Source organism: Tamandua tetradactyla, chromosome 22 (assembly GCF_023851605.1).
Source record: "Tamandua tetradactyla isolate mTamTet1 chromosome 22, mTamTet1.pri, whole genome shotgun sequence".
In the NCBI taxonomy this organism is placed as follows: Eukaryota; Metazoa; Chordata; class Mammalia; order Pilosa; family Myrmecophagidae; genus Tamandua; species Tamandua tetradactyla.
In genome coordinates, this window is record NC_135348.1 from 16,126,928 (window position 1) to 16,147,317 (window position 20,390).

The 20,390-nt window shown below is 38.5% G+C and overlaps 1 protein-coding gene and 1 pseudogene across 1 annotated transcript in view; one reads left to right on the forward strand and one right to left on the reverse strand.

The window, feature by feature from the left end:
• SH3D19 (SH3 domain containing 19) overlaps positions 1-20,390 on the forward strand; it is a 325,680-nt gene that overhangs the window by 30,645 nt on the left and 274,645 nt on the right. The gene's annotated exons all lie outside the window — the stretch shown is intronic.
• LOC143665987 (syntenin-1-like) lies at positions 2,334-3,656 on the reverse strand (annotated as a pseudogene).

Below are 20,390 nucleotides of genomic sequence, written 5' to 3' on the forward strand. Positions count from 1 at the left end.
ATTCAATAACCATGTTGTAAACAGATATGCTGCCATCCAGACCTTGTCTGCCCATTTATAGAGTCCAAGCAGAGTAGATTTAATGTAATTCTTAATGGCCCTAGGATGTGCAGAGTGGTCAGTGAGGATTGGCTTCAACTTCAAGTCAACAGCTCCATTAGTCCCTAACAAAAGAGTTAGCTTGTCCTTTGAGCCTTTGAAGCCAGGCAATGACTTCTCCTCTCTGGCTAGGAAAGTCCTAGATAGGATCTTCTTCTGATAGAGGGCTGTTTCACCTACATTGAAGATCTGTTGTTTAGTGTAGCTACCTTCATCAATGATCATAGCTAGATCTTCTGGATAATGCTTCAGGTTCTACATCAACACTTGCTTTTTCACCTTGTACTTTTATGTTAAGAAAATGGCTTCTTTCCTTATGAACCAATCTTAGCTCGATTCAATTTTTTCTGCTGCAGCTTTCTCACCTCTCAGCCTTCATGGAATTGAAGAGTGTTAGGACCTTGCTCTGAATTAGGCTTTCGTTTAAGGGAATGTTGTGGCTGGTTTGATCTTCTATCCAGACATTAAAAGTTTCTCCATATCAGAAATAAGACAATTTTACTTTCTTGTTATTCATGTATTCCCTGGAGTAGCACTTTTAATTTCCTTCAATAACTTTTCCTTTGCATTCACAACTTGCCTAATTATTTGGCACAAAAGGCCTAGCTATCGCCGTTCTCAGCTTTAACATGCCTTCCTCTCTAGACCATTGTAGGGTTATTAATTGGCATAATTTCAGTATTATTTAGTCTCAGGGAATAGGGAGGCCTTCAAAAGAAAGAGAGATGAGGGAATGACCTGCCAGTGAAGCAGTCAGAACACACACATTTATATATTAAATCTGCCATCTTACATAGGCATGGTTTGTGGCACCCCTAAACTGTAATAGTAACATCAAAAACCACAGATCACCATAAAAGATAAAATAATTAGGAAAATTTTGAAATAGTGTAGGAATTACCAACATGTGACACACAGATAGGAAGTAAGCACACACTGTTGCAAAAATGGTGCCAATAGACTTGCTCACACAGGCTTGCCACAAACCTTCAGTTTCTAAAAACACAATAACTGCAAAGCACAATAAAGAAGCAAGGTGCAATAAAATGAGGTATGCCTGTACTACACTTCCATATTTGAAAGAAGGGCCTCAAATCAATGCCTCCAGTTTTCACCTTTAGAAACTAGAAAAAGAAGAACAAAGTAAATCCAAAGTAAGCAGAAGAAAGGAAGTAATACAGATCAAAGCAGAAATATTTGAAGAAGAAAATGAGAAATAGAAAAAAAACAGTGAAATCAAAAGTTAATTGAGAATATCAGTTAAGTTGATATACCTCAAACTAGACCAATCAAGAAAAGAGAAGACTCAAATTATCAATAGCAGGAGTGAGAAAGGGATTATCACCACAGGTTCTACAGATTTTTAAAGGATAATCACATACAACTTTATGCCTGTAAGTACAACAACTTAGATGAAATGGACAAATTCTTTGAAATAACACAAACTACAAAAGCCCTTACTAGATAGCACTTATTAACGTAAATAACGCCTTATTTATTTATTTAAAATTTTAACTTTTATTTATACATATGTAATTAGAATGAGCATACAACAAAAATATCAGGTTAAAATGTCACTGCCATTTTGTTTGCAGGGTGGAGTCAGGAAATGGAACAATGACAAAATTCTAAGACAATTCCAAATTAGCTAGTTTATTTGATGTTAATGTAAGAATGCCAAACATGATAACTGGAAAATCTCAAATACAACTAAATAGCTCTGCTATAGCTCAATAAGTACCATGAAACTGTTAGTGTATGTTTCAGTTTACTAAAGAACTACATTTTGTATTTTATAAAGGCAGCAATTAATTATTGGCTTTTATTCTAGATGCTTAATTAACATGGTTAAGGTGACAGTTTTAAATGAAGGTAATAATAATCATCACAATTCTTTGCAATCTACACCAACTGTGTAGATTCCATTAAATGCTTAAATGGAATGAAACCAGTGTTTCTTAATTGGCATTTTACACTTACCCACATAAACAGAACTAGGTAAAAAACTATCAAAGGTAATCATTGTAAATGTAAAATGGCAACACATTAAAAATGCGGTTTACCATAGAAACAAAGTAATAGGGCCAGCACTCACTATATAAAGGTGGCTGGTTATACCATGAAGCTGAAAAAAAGAGAGAGACTGTATCAGTCATCTTGATCATACTAGCTTGTAGAAAGCATCAAGTTTCCAGGAGATAATCGATTCTAGGAAGGTCTATCTTTTGAAAGTTTCACATCTGTAAAACCAGGATAAGGCTACAACTATCAGATCTTACAAGAAGATTCCCAGCCATATGTAAAATGGAAAGATCTTCATGCAGTGTATGCATAGTTGTTATTGTAATTACAGTCCCAGATGTCGGCAGTGTGTCTGCAAGTTTAGAGTCCTCCAATCCAATGACATTCTGTCCATTGATTTCACAGATGTTGTGACTGTGAGACTGTTTCTGACTGCAAAGCTATCTTTCACTATGGATGCAATTTTTCCATTTTTTGAAGATAAAGCCAACATGTCCACTACAGCCTTATGCATGCAATAGTCCATTCAAAGGACTTGTCATGAATAATCATAGTAATCATTTCTCCAAAAGCCTGTTTGAGCACTTTGTGTGCTTTTTCAGAACTCCAGCCTGCACAGTTTTCACCGTTAACCTGGAGTACTTGATTGCCAAATCTCAGCCCAACCTAGCTGGATTAGCTGGATAAATACACCGTTATCTACTGATTTAAATGTGAGGCCAATTTTCCCATCTTGATCCTTACATAAAATAATTTCACAAATCCCTTGCTTATTTTCTTCTCTTTGAATTCCAACATTATTAGTAGTTACTGGAGCCACCATATTGTTCACACTGGAAGGTCTTGCTACTAACCCCTGCACAGGTTCTCCAGGGACTGTGGCCACATTTGCACAGATTCTTCCTATTTAGACTTGGGTCCATGTATTGAGAGAGCTCAGCACACAGTGATGGAAGCAGTAGCTTCCAACAAAACTGCTGGATTGGCAGGTGTTCTAGTTTGCTAGCTGCCAGAATGCAACACACCAGAGAGGGATTGGCTTTTAATAAAAGGGGATTTATTTTGTTGGTTCTTCAGAGGAATGGCAGCTAACTTTCCACTGAGGTTCTTTCTTACGTGGAAGGCACAGGATGGTCTCTGCTGGTCTTCTCTCCAGGCCCCTGGGTTCCAACAACTTTCCCCGGGGTGACTTCTTTCTGCATCTCCAAAGGCCTGGGCTGAGCTGCAAGTGCTGAGATGAGGAATGCCGAGCTGCTTGGCTGTGCTACATTGTGTTCTCTCATTTAAGCACCAGCCAATTAAGTCAAACATCACTCATTGCAGCAGACACGCCTCCTAGCCGACTGCAGATGTAATTGGCAACAGATGAGGTTCACGTACCATTGGCTTATGTCTGCAGCAACAAGACTAGGTATGCTCACCTGGCCAAGTTGACAACTGAATCTAACTATCACTGCAGGGTTGGCAGAAAAAGCAGCTTGAGCCTGAATTACGTTGTCTACTTTCAGGTCTTCAAGAGATGAATACACAGACATTTCTGCAGGATGTTTCTGGGCCGCAGGATGGCTGGCTGCCACTCTCTGGGTGCAGACTTGGAAACCTGAGGGAACAGAGGTGGCATGAGCCGGGGAGCCCTGCTGCCTGGGTGTCACAGTGCCACCCAGCACTATATTTATTAAAAATATTTAATGTGGAGTTAAAAACCTTGCCATGGAGAGAATTCCAGGGCTACATGGCTTCACTGGTGAATTCTATCAAACATTTAAGGAAGAAATAAATTCTAAACAAACTCTTCCAGAAAAGTTAAAAGGTGGAAATATTTTCTGACTCACTCCATGAGGCCTGCATTCCCCTCATTCCAAAACTAGACAAACATTAAAAGAAAACTATAGACAAATATCCCTCATGAACATAGATGCATTAATTCTACACCAAATTTTAATAAATCAAATCCAGCATTATGTAATGATTAAGTGGGGTTTATGTCAGGAATGCAGAGTTGGCTTAACATTTGAAAATGAATCAATGTAATTCACCTAACAAAGTAAAAAACGAAAATTTAAATGATCATCTCAGTAGATGCAAAAAAGTCACTTGGCAAAATCCGATATCCATTCTCTTAGCAAACGAGGGAACTTCTCTCAACCTGTTAAAGGGTATATAAAAAGGGATATAAAAAATATCTACACCTGGTACTCCTGGGAAGATGGCTGACTAGAGTAGCTCAAGATAAGCCCTGCTCCACGGAAAAGTTAGAGAAGGGACAGGAGGGCAACTGAGGCGGCGATTCGGGGAGTGCAGCTGACCTGGGAGAGCCTTCTGCACCACATGCAGCAGCCCTGGTTGCAGAGGCCGAGTAACTGAGAGGCAGAAAGCTGGAGCCTGGTGTGGAGACATGGAGCCCTTGGGAGTGCATGGACAGGAGCTGGGGATGAGGAAGTAAGCCAGTCACTTTTCTTGGGTGTGCTACCCTCACAGTACAGCCCTTTGACCAGCGACTCACCTCACACCCCACAAACCCAAACCCTGTCACCCGCTCCCAGTCCCCGTGGTCCAGGCACCCCTACCCCACCAGCCCCCAGTGCTCATACCTGCCCCTCACCCCCCACCCCAAGTGCAGCCCAACCCACCTCTCCTCTACCCCTCCTGAGCACTACCTCCCCCTCCCTGTTCCCTGCAGACTGTTGCCAGCACATAAAGGCTGCAGGTACTAACCTCCAAACCTAGGTGACCCCTGCCCCCCCACACACACTCATAGTGTCGCACAACCTCACTCACCCACTCCCCAACCCCCACCCCTGAGCTCTTCACATCAGTTTATGTCACTCCCAGGCCCACGCATGCACACGAGCCCCCAATCATATCATACAGCTCTGGGAACCACACTTTACAGCAGTCCTAGAGCTACGTATGCACACAGCCCTCAGCCTCACTTCCCAGCTCTGAGAAAGTGCTGACCTGCGCAGCTGTGTCACATCTGACCCCAATCCATGAAGGCATAACACCAACCTGTTGCCACAGCTCTATGGATGCACACAAAGGGCCCCATGGCTTAGACCAGTGCACACCATGTTTATGACCCCCCAGACCAGTGCACCTGCACAGCTAACTCCTCCCTGGCTGCTGGGCACCCAAGATCACAAGCATCAACCTGTGCCCATACCTGCACTGAAACAAATCACCGTATTGAGTGCTCCACCCTGTTCCCTGCTCCCTCCTGTACAACCATCCCACAAACATAAGGCCTTAGACTACCAAGAGAAATCTACTCCCAAAGTAAATCAATCAAGATATTCACATGCCACGGAGACAGCAGATCACTAAGCATATTACAATGCAGGCAGATATAGCCCTGCTTAATGACCAAATTAAAACACCAGAGGAGACACAAACATTGGAACAGCTAATCAAGGATGTTCATACACTTCTATTTAATAAAATAAGTGGGATAGCAATGGCAAAAAGGAGATCAAGAAGACAGTAGAAGAGCATAAAAGTGAATTTGAAAGAACAAATAGAAAAATAACAGATATTACAGAGATTAAAGACTCTGTTGACCAAATAAAAAACATACTAGAGGCACACAACAGCAGATTTGGAAAGACAGAAGAAAGAATAAGTGATATAGAGGACAGGATAACTGTCTTCCAAGACTCAAAACAGCAAATGGCAAAAAAGATGGAAAAAATTGAATGGAAACTCAGGGGAATGATAGATAGAACAAAGTAAGCAAATATAAGAATCACTGGTATCCCAGGAGAAGAGAGGATAAAGGGCTAGAAAGAGTACTTGAAGATATGATGGGGGAAAACTTCCAAACCCTCATAAAGGATATAAATATTCAAGTCAACGAAGCCCATTGGTTATGTCTCCTCTTCCATTTCTGATCTTATTTATTTGCATCCTCTCCTTTCTTCTTTTTGTCAGTCTTTCTAAGGGTCCATCAATCTCATTGATTTTCTCATAGAACCAACTTCTGGATTTATTGATTTTCTCCATTGTTTTAATGTTCTCAATTTCATTTATTTCTGCTCTAATCTTTGTTATTTCTTTCCTTTTGCTTGCTTTGGGGTTAGTTTGCTGTTCTTTCTCTAATTGTTTCAAGCGGACAGTTAATTCCTCGATTTTTGCCCTTTCTTCTTTTTTGATAAAGGCATTTAGGACAATAAATTTCCCTCTTAGCACTGCCTTTGCTGCGTCCCATAAGTTTTGATATGTTGTGTTTTCATTTTCATTCGCCTCAAGGTATTTACTAATTTCTCTTGCAATTTCTTCCTTGACCCACTGGTTGTTTAAGAATGTGTTGTTGAGCCTCCACATATTTGTGAATTTTCTGGTGCTCTGCCTATCATTGATTTCTAATTTCATTCCTTTATGATCTGAGAAAATGTTTTGTATGCATTCAATCTTTTTAAATTTCTTGAGACTTGTTTTGTGACCCAATATATGGTCTATCCTTGAGAATGATCCATGAGCACTTGAGAAAAAGGTGTATCCAGCTGTTGTGGGGTGTAATGTTCTATAAATGTCTATTAAGTCTAGCTCATTTATTGTAATATTCAAATTCTCTGTTTCTTTATTGATCCTTTGTCTAGATGTTCTGTCCATTGATGAGAGTGGTGAATTGAAGTCTCCAATTATTATGGTAGATGTGTCTATTTCTCTTTTCAGTGTTTGCCTCATGTATTTTGGAGCATTCTGATTAGGTGCATAAATATTTATGATTGTTATGTCTTCATGCTGAATTGTTCCTTTTACTGATACATAGTATCCTTCTTTGTCTCTTTTAACTGTTTTACATTTGAAGTCTAATTTGTTGAATATTAGTACAGCCACTCCTGCTCTTTTCTGATTCTATTTGCTTGAAATATCTTTTCCCAACCTTTCACTTTCAACCTATGTTTATCTTTGGGTCTGAGATATGTTTCCTGTAGACAGCATGTAGAAGGATCCTGTTTTTTAATCCATTCTGCCAGTCTATGTCTTTTGATTGGGGAGTTCAATCCATTAACATTGAGTGTTATTACTGTACGGGTAGTACTTTCTTCTACCATTTTGCCTTTTGTATTTTATATGTTATATCTAATTTTCCTTCTTTTTACCTGTACTCATAGTCTTCCTTTCTACACTCTTCTCCACACCTCTCTCTTCTGTCTTTTAGTATCTGTCTCTAGTGCTCCCTTTAGTATTTCTTACAGAGCTAGTCTCTTGGTCACAAATTCTCTCAGTGATTTTTTATCTGAAAATGTTTTAATTTCTCGCTAATTTTTGAAGGACAATTTTGCTGGGTATAGAATTCTTGGTTGGCAGTTTTTCTCTTTTAGTAATTTAAATATATCATCCCACTGTCTTCTCGCCTCCATGGTTTCTGCTGAGAAATCTACACATAGTCTTATTGGGCTTCCCTTCTATTTGATGGATTGCTTTTCTCTTGCTGCTTTCAAGGACCTGTATCTCACACCCTATACAAAAGTTAACTCAAAATGGATCAAAGATCTAAACATCAGGTCTAAGACCATAAAACAGTTAGAAAATGTAGGGAAATATCTTATAAATCTTATACTTGGAGGCAGTTTTATAGACCTTACACCTAAAGCAAGAGCACTGAAGAAAGAAAGAAAGAAATGGGAGTGCCTCAAAATTAAACACTTTTGTGCATCAAAGAACTTCATCAAGAAAGTAAAAAGACAGCCTACACAATGGGAGACAATATTTGGTAATGACATATCAGATAAAGGTCTAGTATCCAGAATTTATAAAGAGATTGTACAATTCAACAACAAAAAGACAGCCAATCCAATTACAAAATGGGAAAAAGTCTTGAACAGACACTTCTCAGAAGAGGAAATACAAATGGCCAAAAGGCACATGAAGAGATGCTCAACGTCCCTGGCCATTAGAGAAATGCAAATCAAAACCACAATGAAATATCGTGTCACACCTACCAGAATGGCTATTATCAATAAAACAGAAAATGACAAGTGCTGGAGAGAATGTGGAGAAAAAGACACACTTATCCACTGTTGGTGGGAATGTCAAATGGTGCAACCGCTGTGGAAGGCAGTTTGGTGGTTCCTCAAAAAGCTGAATATAGAATTGCCATATGACCCAGCAATACCATTGCTAGGTATCTACTCAGAGGACATAAGGGCAAAGACACAAACGGACATTTGCACACCATGTTTATAGCAGCATTATTAACAATTGCAAGGAGATGGAAACAGCCAAAATGTCCATCAACAGACGAGTGGCTAAACAAACGGTGGTATATACATACGATGGAATATTATGCATCTTGAAGACAGAATAAAGTTAAGAAGTATGTAACAACATGGATAGACCTTGAGAACATTGTGCTGAGTGAGACTAGCCAAAAACTAAAGGACAAATACTATATGGTCTCACTGATATGAACTGACATTAGTGAATAAACTTGGAATATTTCATTGATAACAGAGACCATGAGGAGATAGAAAAAGGGTAAGATATTGGGTAATTGGAGCTGAAGGGATACAGATTGTGCAACAGGACTGGATACAAAAGCTCAGAAATGGACAGCACAATACTAACTAACTGTAATACAGTTATGTTAAAACACTGAATGAAGCTGCATGTGAAAATGATAGAGGGAGGAGGGCTGGGGACATAAATGAAATCAGAAAGAAATATAGATGTTAAAGATTGAGATGGTATAATCTAGGAATGCCTAGAGCGTGAAATATACAAGGTACAATTTTAAAGATGTTTTGGCATGAGGAAGAACAAAGGAATGTCATTATTGCAGGGTCCTGAAAATAGATGGTAATTAATATTTTAAAATGTCACCTTCTGTAAGAGACTAAAGCAAAAAATGTTTATTTGTTACAAAATTTATATTTTGACTAGTGTATTTCCTAATATAATTTATGTAGATAGTTTGATTTAACACCATAAGTACTTGGAATCTCAGGTAGGACATGAGATTTTGCTGGTTTGTCCAGAGTGATGCCCCGATGAATCCCAAAGTGATTCGATCAATGAGTGGAAAAGTATCTGCAAAGCCCCCTTCGGGGAATGGTGAGAGCGGGGAGAAATTCAACTTCCCCAAGTTGAATTCTTGATATTCTCACAAGCAGTGTGGACAACCAAAGCTATAGGCTGAGCCCCCAGTCTTGGGGTTTGTTCATATGAAACTTAACCCCACAAAGGATAGGTCAAGTCTACTTAAAATTAGGCCTAAGAATCACCCCCAAGAGAACTGTTTTTGTTGCTCAGATGTGGCCTCTCTCTCCAGCCAACACAAGGAGCAGTCTCACCACCCTACCCCTCTCTATGTGGGACATGACTCCCAGGGGTGTGGACCTTCCTGGCAACGTGGGACAGAGATCTTAGAATGAGTGGAGACTCAGCATCAAGGGATTGAGAAAAAACCTAGAATGAGCTGAGACAGCCTCAAGGGAATGAGAAAACCTTCTGGACCAAAAGGGGGAAGAGGGAAATGAGACAAAGTGTCAATGGCTGAGAGATTCCAAACAGAGTCGAGAAGTTATCCTGGAGGTTATTCTTTTTTTTTTTTTTTCATTCTACATATGCAATCAGTAATTCTTAACATCATCACATAGATGTATGATCATCGTTTCTTAGTACATTTGCATCAGTTTAGAAGAACTAGCAACACAACAGAAAAAGATATAGAATGTTAATATAGAGAAAAAAAATAAAAGTAATAATAATAGTAAAAACAAAACAAAACAAAAACCTATAGCTCAGATGCAGCTTCATTCAGTGTTTTACCATAATTACATTACAATTAGGTAGTATTGTGCTGTCCATTTTTGAGTTTTTGCATCTTGTCTTGTTGCACAATTTGTATCCCTTCAGCTCCAATTACCCATTATCTTACCCTGTTTCTAACTCCTGCTGGTCTCTGTTACCAATGACATATTCCAAGTTCATTCTCGAATGTCCGTTCACATCAGTGGAACCATACAGTATTTGTCCTTTAGTTTTTGGCTAGACTCACTCAGCATAATGTTCTCTAGGTCCATCCATGTTATTACATGCTTCATAAGTTTATCCTGTCTTAAAGCTGCATAATATTCCATCGTATGTACATACCACAGTTTGTTTAGCCACTTGTCTGTTGATGGACATTTTGGCTGTTTCCATCTCTTTGCAATTGTAAATAATGCTGCTATATACATTGGTGTGCAAATGTCCGTTTGTGTCTTTGCCCTTAAGTCCTTTGAGTAGATTCCCAGCAATGGTATTGCTGGGTCGTATGGCAATTCTATATTCAGCTCTTTGAGGAACCGCCAAACTGTCTTCCACACTGGTTGCACCATTTGACATTCCCACCAACAGTGGATAAGTGTGCCTCTTTCACCGCATCCTCTCCAGCACTTGTCATTTTCTGTTTTGTTGATAATGGCTATTCTGGTGGGTGTGAGATGATATCTCATTGTGGTTTTGATTTGCATTTCTCTAATGGCCAGGGACATTGAGCATCTCTTCATGTGCCTTTTGGCCATTTGTATTTCCTCTTCTGATAGGTGTCTGTCCAAGTCTTTTTCCCATTTTGTAATTGGGTTGGCTGTCTTTTTGTTGTTGTTGAGTTGAACAATCTCTTTATAAATTTTGGATACTAGACCTTTATCTGATATGTCATTTCCAAATATTGTCTCCCATTGTGTAGGCTGTCTTTCTACTTTCTTGATGAAGTTCTTTGATGCACAAAAGTGTTTAATTTTGAGGAGCTCCCATTTCTTTCTTTCTTTCTTCAGTGCTCTTGCTTTAGGTTTAAGGTCCATAAAACCACCTCCAATTGTAAGTTTCATAAGATATCTCCCTACATTTTCCTCTAACTGTTTTATGGTCTTAGACCTAATGTTTAGATCTTTGATCCATTTTGAGTTAACTTTTGTATAGGGTGTGAGATATGGGTCTTCTTTCATTCTTTTGCATATGGATATCCAGTTCTCTAGGCACCATTTATTGAAGAGACTGTTCTGTCCCAGGTGAGTTGGCTTGACTGCCTTATCAAAGATCAAATGTCCATAGATGAGAGGGTCTATATCTGAGCACTCTATTTGATTCCATTGGTCGATATATCTATCTTTATGCCAATACCATGCTGTTTTGACCACTGTGTCTTCATAATATGCCTTAAAGTCAGGCAGCACGAGACCCCCAGCTTTGTTTTTTTCCTCAAGATGTTTTTAGCAATTTGGGGCACCCTGCCTTTCCAGATAAATTTGCTTATTGGTTTTTCTATTTCTGAAAAATAAGTTGTTGGGATTTTGATTGGTATTGCACTGAATCTGTAAATCAATTTAGGTAGGATTGACATCTTAACTATATTTAGTCTTCCAAGCCATGAACACGGTATGCCCTTCCATCTATTTAGGTCTTCTGTGATTTCTTTTAACAGTTTTTTGTAGTTTTCTTTATATAGGTTTTTTGTCTCTTTAGTTAAATTTATTCCTGGGTATTTTATTCTTTTAGTTGCAATTGTAAATGGGATTCGTTTCTTGATTTCCCCCTCAGCTTGTTCATTGCTAGTGTATAGAAATGCTACAGATTTTTGAATCTTGATCTTGTAACCTGCACTTTGCTGTACTCATTTATTAGCTCTAGTAGTTTTGTTGTGGATTTTTCCGGGTTTTCGACATATAGTATCATATCATCTGCAAACAGTGATAGTTTTACTTCTTCCTTTCCAATTTTGATGCCTTGTATTTCTTTTTCTTGTCTAATTCCTCTGGCTAGAACCTCCAACACAATGTTGAATAATGGTGGTGATAGTGGACATCCTTGTCTTGTTCCTGATCTTAGGGGGAAAGTTTTCAATTTTTCCCCATTGAGGATGATATTAGCTGTGGGTTTTTCATATATTCCCTCTATCATTTTAAGGAAGTTCCCTTGTATTCCTATCTTTTGAAGTGTTTTCAACAGGAAAGGATGTTGAATCTTGTCAAATGCCTTCACTGCATCAATTGAGATGATCATGTGATTTTTCTGCTTTGATTTGTTGATATGGTGTAATACATTAATTGATTTTCTTATGTTGAGCCATCCTTGCATACCTGGGATGAATCGTACTTGGTCATGATGTATAATTCTTTTAATGTGTTGTTGGATACGATTTGCTAGAATTTTATTGAGGATTTTTGCATCTATATTCATTAGAGAGATTGGTCTGTAGTTTTCTTTTTTTGTAATATCTTTGCCTGGTTTTGGTATGAGGGTGATGTTGGCTTCATAGAATGAATCAGGTAGCTTTCCCTCCACTTCAATTTTTTTGAAGAGTTTGAGTAGAGTTGATACTAATTCTTTCTGGAATGTTTGGTAGAATTCACATGTGAAGCCGTCTGGTCCTTGACTTTTCTTTTTAGGAAGCTTTTGAATGACTAATTCAATTTCTTTACTTGTGATTGGTTTGTTGAGGTCATCTATTTCTTCTTGAGTCAAAGTTGGTTGTTCATGTCTTTCCAGGAACCCGTCCATTTCATCTAAATTGTTGTATTTATTAGTGTAAAGTTGTTCATAGTATCCTGTTATTACCTCGTTTATTTCTGTGAGGTCAGTAGTTATATCTCCTCTTCCATTTCTGATCTTATTTATTTGCATCCTCTCTCTTCTTCTTTTTGTCAATCTTGCTAAGGGCCCATCAATCTTATTGATTTTCTCATAGAACCAACTTCTGGTCTTATTGATTTTCTCTATTGTTTTCAATTTCATTTATTTCTGCTCTAATCTTTGTTATTTCTTTCCTTTTGCTTGCTTTGGGATTAGTTTGCTGTTCTTTCTCCAGTTCTTCCAAGTGGGCAGTTAATTCCCGAATTTTTGCCTTTTCTTCTTTTCTGATATAGGCATTTAGGGCAATAAATTTCCCTCTTAGCACTGCCTTTGCTGCATCCCATAAGTTTTGATATGTTGTGTTTTCATTTTCATTTGCCTCAAGGTATTTACTAATTTCTCTTGCAATTTCTTCTTTGACCCACTCGTTGTTTAAGAGTGTATTGTTGAGCCTCCACGTATTTGTGAGTTTTCTGGCACTCCGCCTATTATTGATTTCCAACTTCATTCCTTTATGTTCCGAGAAAGTGTTGTGTATGATTTCAATCTTTTTAAATTTGTTAAGACTTGCTTTGTGACCCAGCGTATGGTCTATCTTTGAGAATGATCCATGAGCACTTGAGAAAAAGTTGTATCCTGCTGTTGTGGGATGTAATGTCCTATAAATGTCTGTTAAGTCTAGCTCATTTATAGTAATATTTAGATTCTCTATTTCTTTATTGATCCTCTGTCTAGATGTTCTGTCCATTGATGAGAGTGGTGAATTGAAGTCTCCAACTATTATGGTATATGTGTCTATTTCCCTTTTCAGTGTTTGCAGTGTATTCCTCACGTATTTTGGGGCATTCTGGTTCGGTGCATAAATATTTATGATTGTTATGTCTTCTTGTTTAATTGTTCCTTTTATTAGTATGTAGTGTCCTTCTTTGTCTCTTTTAATTGTTACATTTGAATTCTAATTTGTTGGATATTAATATAGCCACTCCTGCTCTTTTCTGGTTGTTATTTGCATGAAATATCTTTTCCCAACCTTTCACTTTCAACCTATGTTTATCTTTGGGTCTGAGATATGTTTCCTGTAGAGACAGCATGTAGAAGGATCCTGTTTTTTAATCCATTCTGCCAGTCTATGTCTTTTGATTGGGGAGTTCAATCCATTAACATTGAGTGTTATTACTGTACGGGTAGTACTTTCTTCTACCATTTTGCCTTTTGTATTATATATATCATATCTGACTTTTCTTATTTCTACACTCTTCTCCATACCTCTCTCTTCTGTCTTTTTGGTTCTGACTCTAGTGCTCCCTTTAGTATTTCTTGCAGAGCTGGTCTCTTGGTCACAAATTCTTTCAGTGACTTTTTGTCTGAGAATGTTTTAATTTCTCCCTCATTTCTGAAGGATAATTTTGCTGGATATAGGAGTCTTGGTTGGCAGTTTTTCTCTTTTAGTAATTTAAATATATCATCCCACTGTCTTCTAGCTTCCATGGTTTCTGCTGAGAAATCTACACATAGTCTTATTGGGTTTCCCTTGTATGTGATGGATTGTTTTTCTCTTGCTGCTTTCAAGATCCTCTCTTTCTCTTTGACCTCTGACATTCTAACTAGTAAGTGTCTTGGAGAACGCCTATTGGGTCTAATCTCTTTGGGGTGCACTGCACTTCTTGAATCTGTAATTTTAGGTCTTTCACAAGGGTTGGGAAATTTTCAGTGATAATTTCTTCCATTAGTTTTTCTCCTCCTTTTCCCTTCTCTTCTCCTTCTGGGACACCCACAACATGTATATTTGTGCAGTTCATATTGTCCTTGAGTTCCCTGATACCCTGTTCAAATTTTTCCATTCTTTTCCCTATAGTTTCTGTTTCTTTTTGGAATTCAGATGTTCCATCCTCCAAATCACTAATTCTGTCTCCTGTCTCTTTAAATCTATCATTGTAGGTATCCATTGTTTTTTCCATCTTTTCTACTTTATCCTTCACTTCCATAAGTTCTGTGATTTGTTTTTTCAGTTTTTCTATTTCTTCTTTTTGTTCAGCCCATGTCTTCCTCATGTCCTCCCTCAATTTATCGATTTCATTTTTGAAGAGGTTTTCCATTTCTGTACGTATATTCAGCATTAGTTGTCTCAGCTCCTGTATCTCATTTGAACTATTGGTTTGTTCCCTTGACTGGGCCATATTTTCAATTTTCTGAGCGTGATCCGTTATCTTCTGCTGGCCTCTGGGCATTTAGTCAGATTTCCCTGGGTGTTGGACCCAACAGGTTGAAAGATTTTTCTGTGAAATCTCTGGGTTCTGTTTTTCTTATCCTGCCCAGTAGGTGGCGCTCATGGCACACGTTTGTCTGTGGGTCCCACCAGTAAAAGGTGCTGTGGGTCCTTTAACTTTGGAAAACTCTCGCCCTGGGGGAGGTTTGCCAGCCGAAGCGGCTTGGAAGAGTGCCAGCTGGCCCGGGGGTCCGAATGTGGGAAGGATCGCCGGCCGCCGCAGCCCGGGAGAGCGCCTGTCCGAATTTCCTCGTCAGCCCGGGGCGCCAAGCGTGGCGGGAGGGCACCAGCCGCCGCGGCCCGGGAGAGTGCACCGTTCCCAGCTGGACCGGGGAGTCACATGTTTGGAAGGGACCCCCCCCGTTCACCGTTATCCGCAGCCTGGGGATTTCCGATCCAATTCTCTCAGTTGGTCTGGGGGGCTGCGCGTGGTGGGGGCGCCAGCCGCCATGGCTTAAGGGGACCGCCTGCCCAATTCTGCCAGCTGGCCCGGGAAGGAGGAAGGGAGGGACTCCGGCCGCTTGCCGCCCTGCCCGGGAAAGCCCGCGCCCCTCGGCGATCTCACCGGCGCCAGTTCTCTCAGCCAGTCAGCCGTTCCAGGATGGGGTACGCTGTCTTTTTTATCTCTGTCGTGGCTCCAGGAGCTGTTCTGTATCGTTTCAACTCCCCTAGTAGCTGTTCTGGAGGAGGAACTAAGATCCACGCGTCTTACTAAGCCACCATCTTCTCCGAAAGTCCCCTTGGAGGTTATTCTTATGCATCAAGTAGACATCATCTTGTTATTCAAGGTGTAATGGAGAGGCTGGAGGGAACTGCCTGAAAATGTAGAGCTGTGTTCCAGTAGCCGTGTTTCTTGAGGATGATTTAATAATGATACAGTTGTCACAATGTGACTGTGTGATTGTGAAAACCTGGTGTCTGATGCTCCTTTTATCTACCTTGCCAACAAAGGAGTAGAACATATGGAATAAAAATAAATAATAGGGGGAACAAATGCTAAAATAAATTTAGTTTGAAATGCTAGTGTTCAATGAAAGTGAGGGGTAAGGGGTATGGTAGGTATAATCTTTTTTTTTTCTTTCCCGTGTTCATTTTATTTCTTTTTCTATTGTCTTTTTATTTCTTTTTCTGAATTAATGCAAATGTTCTAAGAAATGATGAATATGCAACTAAGTGATGATATTGTGAATTACTGATTATATATGCTGTTTTATTTTGTTTCTTTATTTTTTAATTAATAAATAAATTAAAAAAGAAAGAAAGAAAAAGAATATTAGCACCATAGAGCTTCTAGAAGAAAATGTGAGGAAACATCTTCAAGACCTAGTTATTGGAGGTAGCTTCCTAAACTTTATACCCAAAGCACAAGCAATAAAAGAAAAAATAGATAAATGGGAACTCCTCAAAATAAAAATGCTTCTGTACCTCAAAAAACTTTGTCAAAAAGGTGAAGAGGCAGCCAACTCAATGGGAGAAAATATTTGGAAATCACATATCAGAGAAAGGTTTGACTTCCTGTATATAAAAGGAAATTATACAACTCAACAACAAAAGAATAAACAATCCAATTATAAAATGGGCTAAAGATATGAATAGGCATTTTTCCAAAGAGCAAATACAGATGGCTCAAAAGCACATGAAGAGATACTCATTTTCACTGGCTATAAGGGAAATGCAGATCAAGACTACAATGAAACAAACGAGTAGAACATATGGAATAAAAATAAATAATAAGGGGAACAAATGTTAAAATAAATTTAGTTTGGAATGCTAGTGATAAATGATAGTGAGGGGTAAGGGGTATGGTATGTATAATCTTTTTTTTCTGTTATCATTTTATTTCTTTTTCTGTTGTCTTTTTATTTCTTTTTCTAGATCGATGCAAATGTTCTAAGAAATGATGAATATGCAACCATGTGATGATATTAAGAATTACTGATTATATATGTAGAATGGAATGATATCTTAATGTTTTTGTTTGTTATTAATTTTTTTAAGTTAATAAATAAAAATTAAAATTAAAAAAAGACTACAATGAGTTACCACCTCATACGTGTAAGAATGGTTGCTATTCATCAAAAGGAAACTATACATGTTGGAGAGGATGTGGAAAAACTGGGACACTTGCGCACTGCTGGTGGGCATGTATAATGGTGTAGCCACTATGGAATACTGTTTGGCACTTCCTTAGGCATCTAAATATCAAGTTTCCCTATGACCCAGCTATAGCACTACTTGATATATACCCAGAAGAGGTGAAAGGAACGATGGAAACAGACATTTGCACACCAGTGTTCATAGCAGCATTATTCACAATCACCAAAAGATGGAAACAAACCAAATGCCCATCAACAGTCAAGTGCATCAACAAAATGTGGTGTATACATACGATGGAATATTGTGCAGCAGAAGACAAAATGACGTCCTGAAGCACCTGACAAGATGATATAAGTCTTGAGGACATAATGCGGAGCAAAGTTAGCCAGATATGAAAGGATAGATATTGTATGATTCCACTTTTATGACCAGCATAAAGATATAATCAGAGGCTTAAATACAGAATATAGGGGACTTAGAGATACATAGAAGCTAGAGATGGGTAAACCATTAGTTAATGAGGTTGAATTCCAATGTAAGGGAATAGATAGGAATTGCAGGTGGTTCTCTAGTGGATCTAGAAGTAATATTACCATATTGAAGATGAACAAGATTGAAAGGGTTTGTATAGACCTATGTGTCCCACTGATTAACACGAGAAATTTGAATTAGTTCTCACAAGAATTACTTCAGAGATACGATTCTTGTACAAAGAGTGTCTAAGTCCAGGGTACAGGGGGAAAACTGCTATTGCATGCTATGAGCTATGTTCAAAAGGAAACCATCAGCACTATCACAGCAACAGCAGAGGTAAATAATGGGGGGAGGGATAAGAATTAAGAGAAGGTTTAGATTTCCTATTTGGCGAGGGTATGTTTATTGGTTTTTTCTCTTTGGACAATGAAATTATCTAAAATTGAGAATGTTGATGGACTGTGGACTTTGGGCCCTCTCTATGACGTCTGATGAATGCAGGTGGCTGAAGGATGCACTGACAGAGAATTAGATTGGCGAACAATGGTGTATACTTATGAACGAAGGCTGTGCTGCTACAAAAAGGAACAATGCTGTGAGGCATGCAATGATGTGAATGAACATGTGGAACATTTGGTGAGACAAAATAAGCCAGAAACAAAAAAACAACAATGGTATGTTCACCTTTAGAAAACGCTTATAAGAAAACAGGGGCCTAGATTGTAAGCTTTTAGAGCAGCCACATTAAGTCCAAAGTGGTCATTATTATTTCTGGATTTTGAGAGGCTGTTTTACATATATAACCTGATATTTAGAGATAAGAACGAAGCCAAACAGGTTGGGGTTAAAGTAATTCAGAACATAGGGGTAAGGAAGACAGTGTTTGTATTTTAGAACCACACATACTCTTTGAGACCATTGGAAGAAATATTTATTTGGTCTGAAACTGAAATTGTCTGTAGTGTATAGTCTAATTCAACCTTTCTGTATAGCTCATTTGAACAACTGAAACAGGGAGCACAGAATAAGAAAGATGTCCTTTAATCCTATATAGATTATTGTAATACCTGGATATATCCTACAGTATATTAAGCAGACAATTGAAAAGGATTGGCAAAGTCCCCTGAGGGATGGGAGAAAAAATATGAAACTATTAGACCTTACCATCAGGGAAACCCCTGATACTGTGTCAAACTTTAGGGACACTCAAATCAATAGGCCATGCCCTCGATCATGAGGCTTACTCTTGTGAAGCTTATGTAGGTAGTGGAGAAGATTAGACTACCTACAGGCATGCCTAAGAGTTACTTCTGGAGGACCTCTGTTGTTGCTCAGATGTAGGGCCTCAGTCTCTCTAAGCCCAACTCTGCAAGGGAAATCATTGCCCTCCCTCCTACGTGGGACATGACATCCAGGGGTGAAAGTCTCTCTGGAGACGTGGGAGATGACTCCCAGGAATGAATCCAGACCTGGCACCATGGAATCAACAATTCCATCCTGACCAAAAGAGGGGAAAAACTGTAACTAATAAAGTATCAGTGGCAGAGAAAGTTCAAATAGAGTCGAGAATCTACTCTGGATGTTGCTGTTATGCAAGCTTCAGTTAGACCTTGCTACCTATCATAACCTGCCACACCCCAACCAGGACCATTCCAGCTAATCCTAAAGAACACCTAGGGCAATATATAAGATTCCACAAGGGTTCCATGCACTAGAGTAACTTTCATGAAACTTATAACCTCCATATATGTCCCTGGTCCAGAGAAGTCCTGAAACCTAGCCCAGCCTCTCCAAAACATCAGATATTTCCATCTCCCTACCCCATATTAGTGACAGACCCTTCCAATATGAAACATTTAGAATTGCCATAGCCCAAACATCCCTAAAGAGAGGGATGGAAAGATCAAAGGTGATGGTGGAGGTATACAGAGAAGATAGGATTTAACGAATGAATATGAATACTGTCGTTAAATTGATATCTCCTTTCGTCTCCAGTATTTTAGAGCAGCCAGAAGTAAAAACCTAAAATTGTGAAATTGTAACCTGTGTCAAAGTCTGAAATATGTTCTACAACTAATTGTGGTGCTGTGCTTTGAAATTTATAGGGTTTTTTGTATATATGTTATTTTTCACAAAAAAAGAGAAGGAAAAATAGTTGATTGTGATGATAAAGAAGTATTTAAGCCCTCTAGCTTCCTATATTCTGGAGCAGTAAGAAGGAAAAATATGAGAGGATCGTATGGTAGCCCACGACACTCTGGGATCTGTCCTGTAACTACTTGTTGAGTTGTGCTTTGAAAACTATTGCTTTTTTATTTCTTTGCTTTGTTTATATGTTATCCTATACAATAAAAAGTTAAAAAAATATATGTCCACACTTAACATTATACTTTTAGTGAAACACTGAATGCATTTCCCCTAAAATCTGTAGCAAGGGATAAAATCTGTGGTCAACCTTTATTTTCAGCATTACATTGGAGGTTCTAGAAGGGAAGAAATAAAGCTGTTCTTTTTGCAGACAATATGATCATCTATGTGAAAAATCCAACGCAGTCTATAGAAAAGCCACTAAAACTAACAAGTGAGTTTAGCGAAGTGATAGGATACACGATCAATATAGAAAAATCCATAGTATCTCTATATGCTAGTAATAATCTAACATTGAAATTGGAAAACATACCATTTACAATACCAAAAAATACAAAATAGGGATAAATATGAAAAAAGATACAAAAAGCCTATGCAATGAAAACTATAAACATTGCTGAGAAAAAAATAAAGAAGACCTAAATAAATTGGAAAAATGTTTTGTTCATGAGTTGAAAGGCTTGGTATCAATAAGATGTCAAATGATCTTAGAATGATTTATAGATTC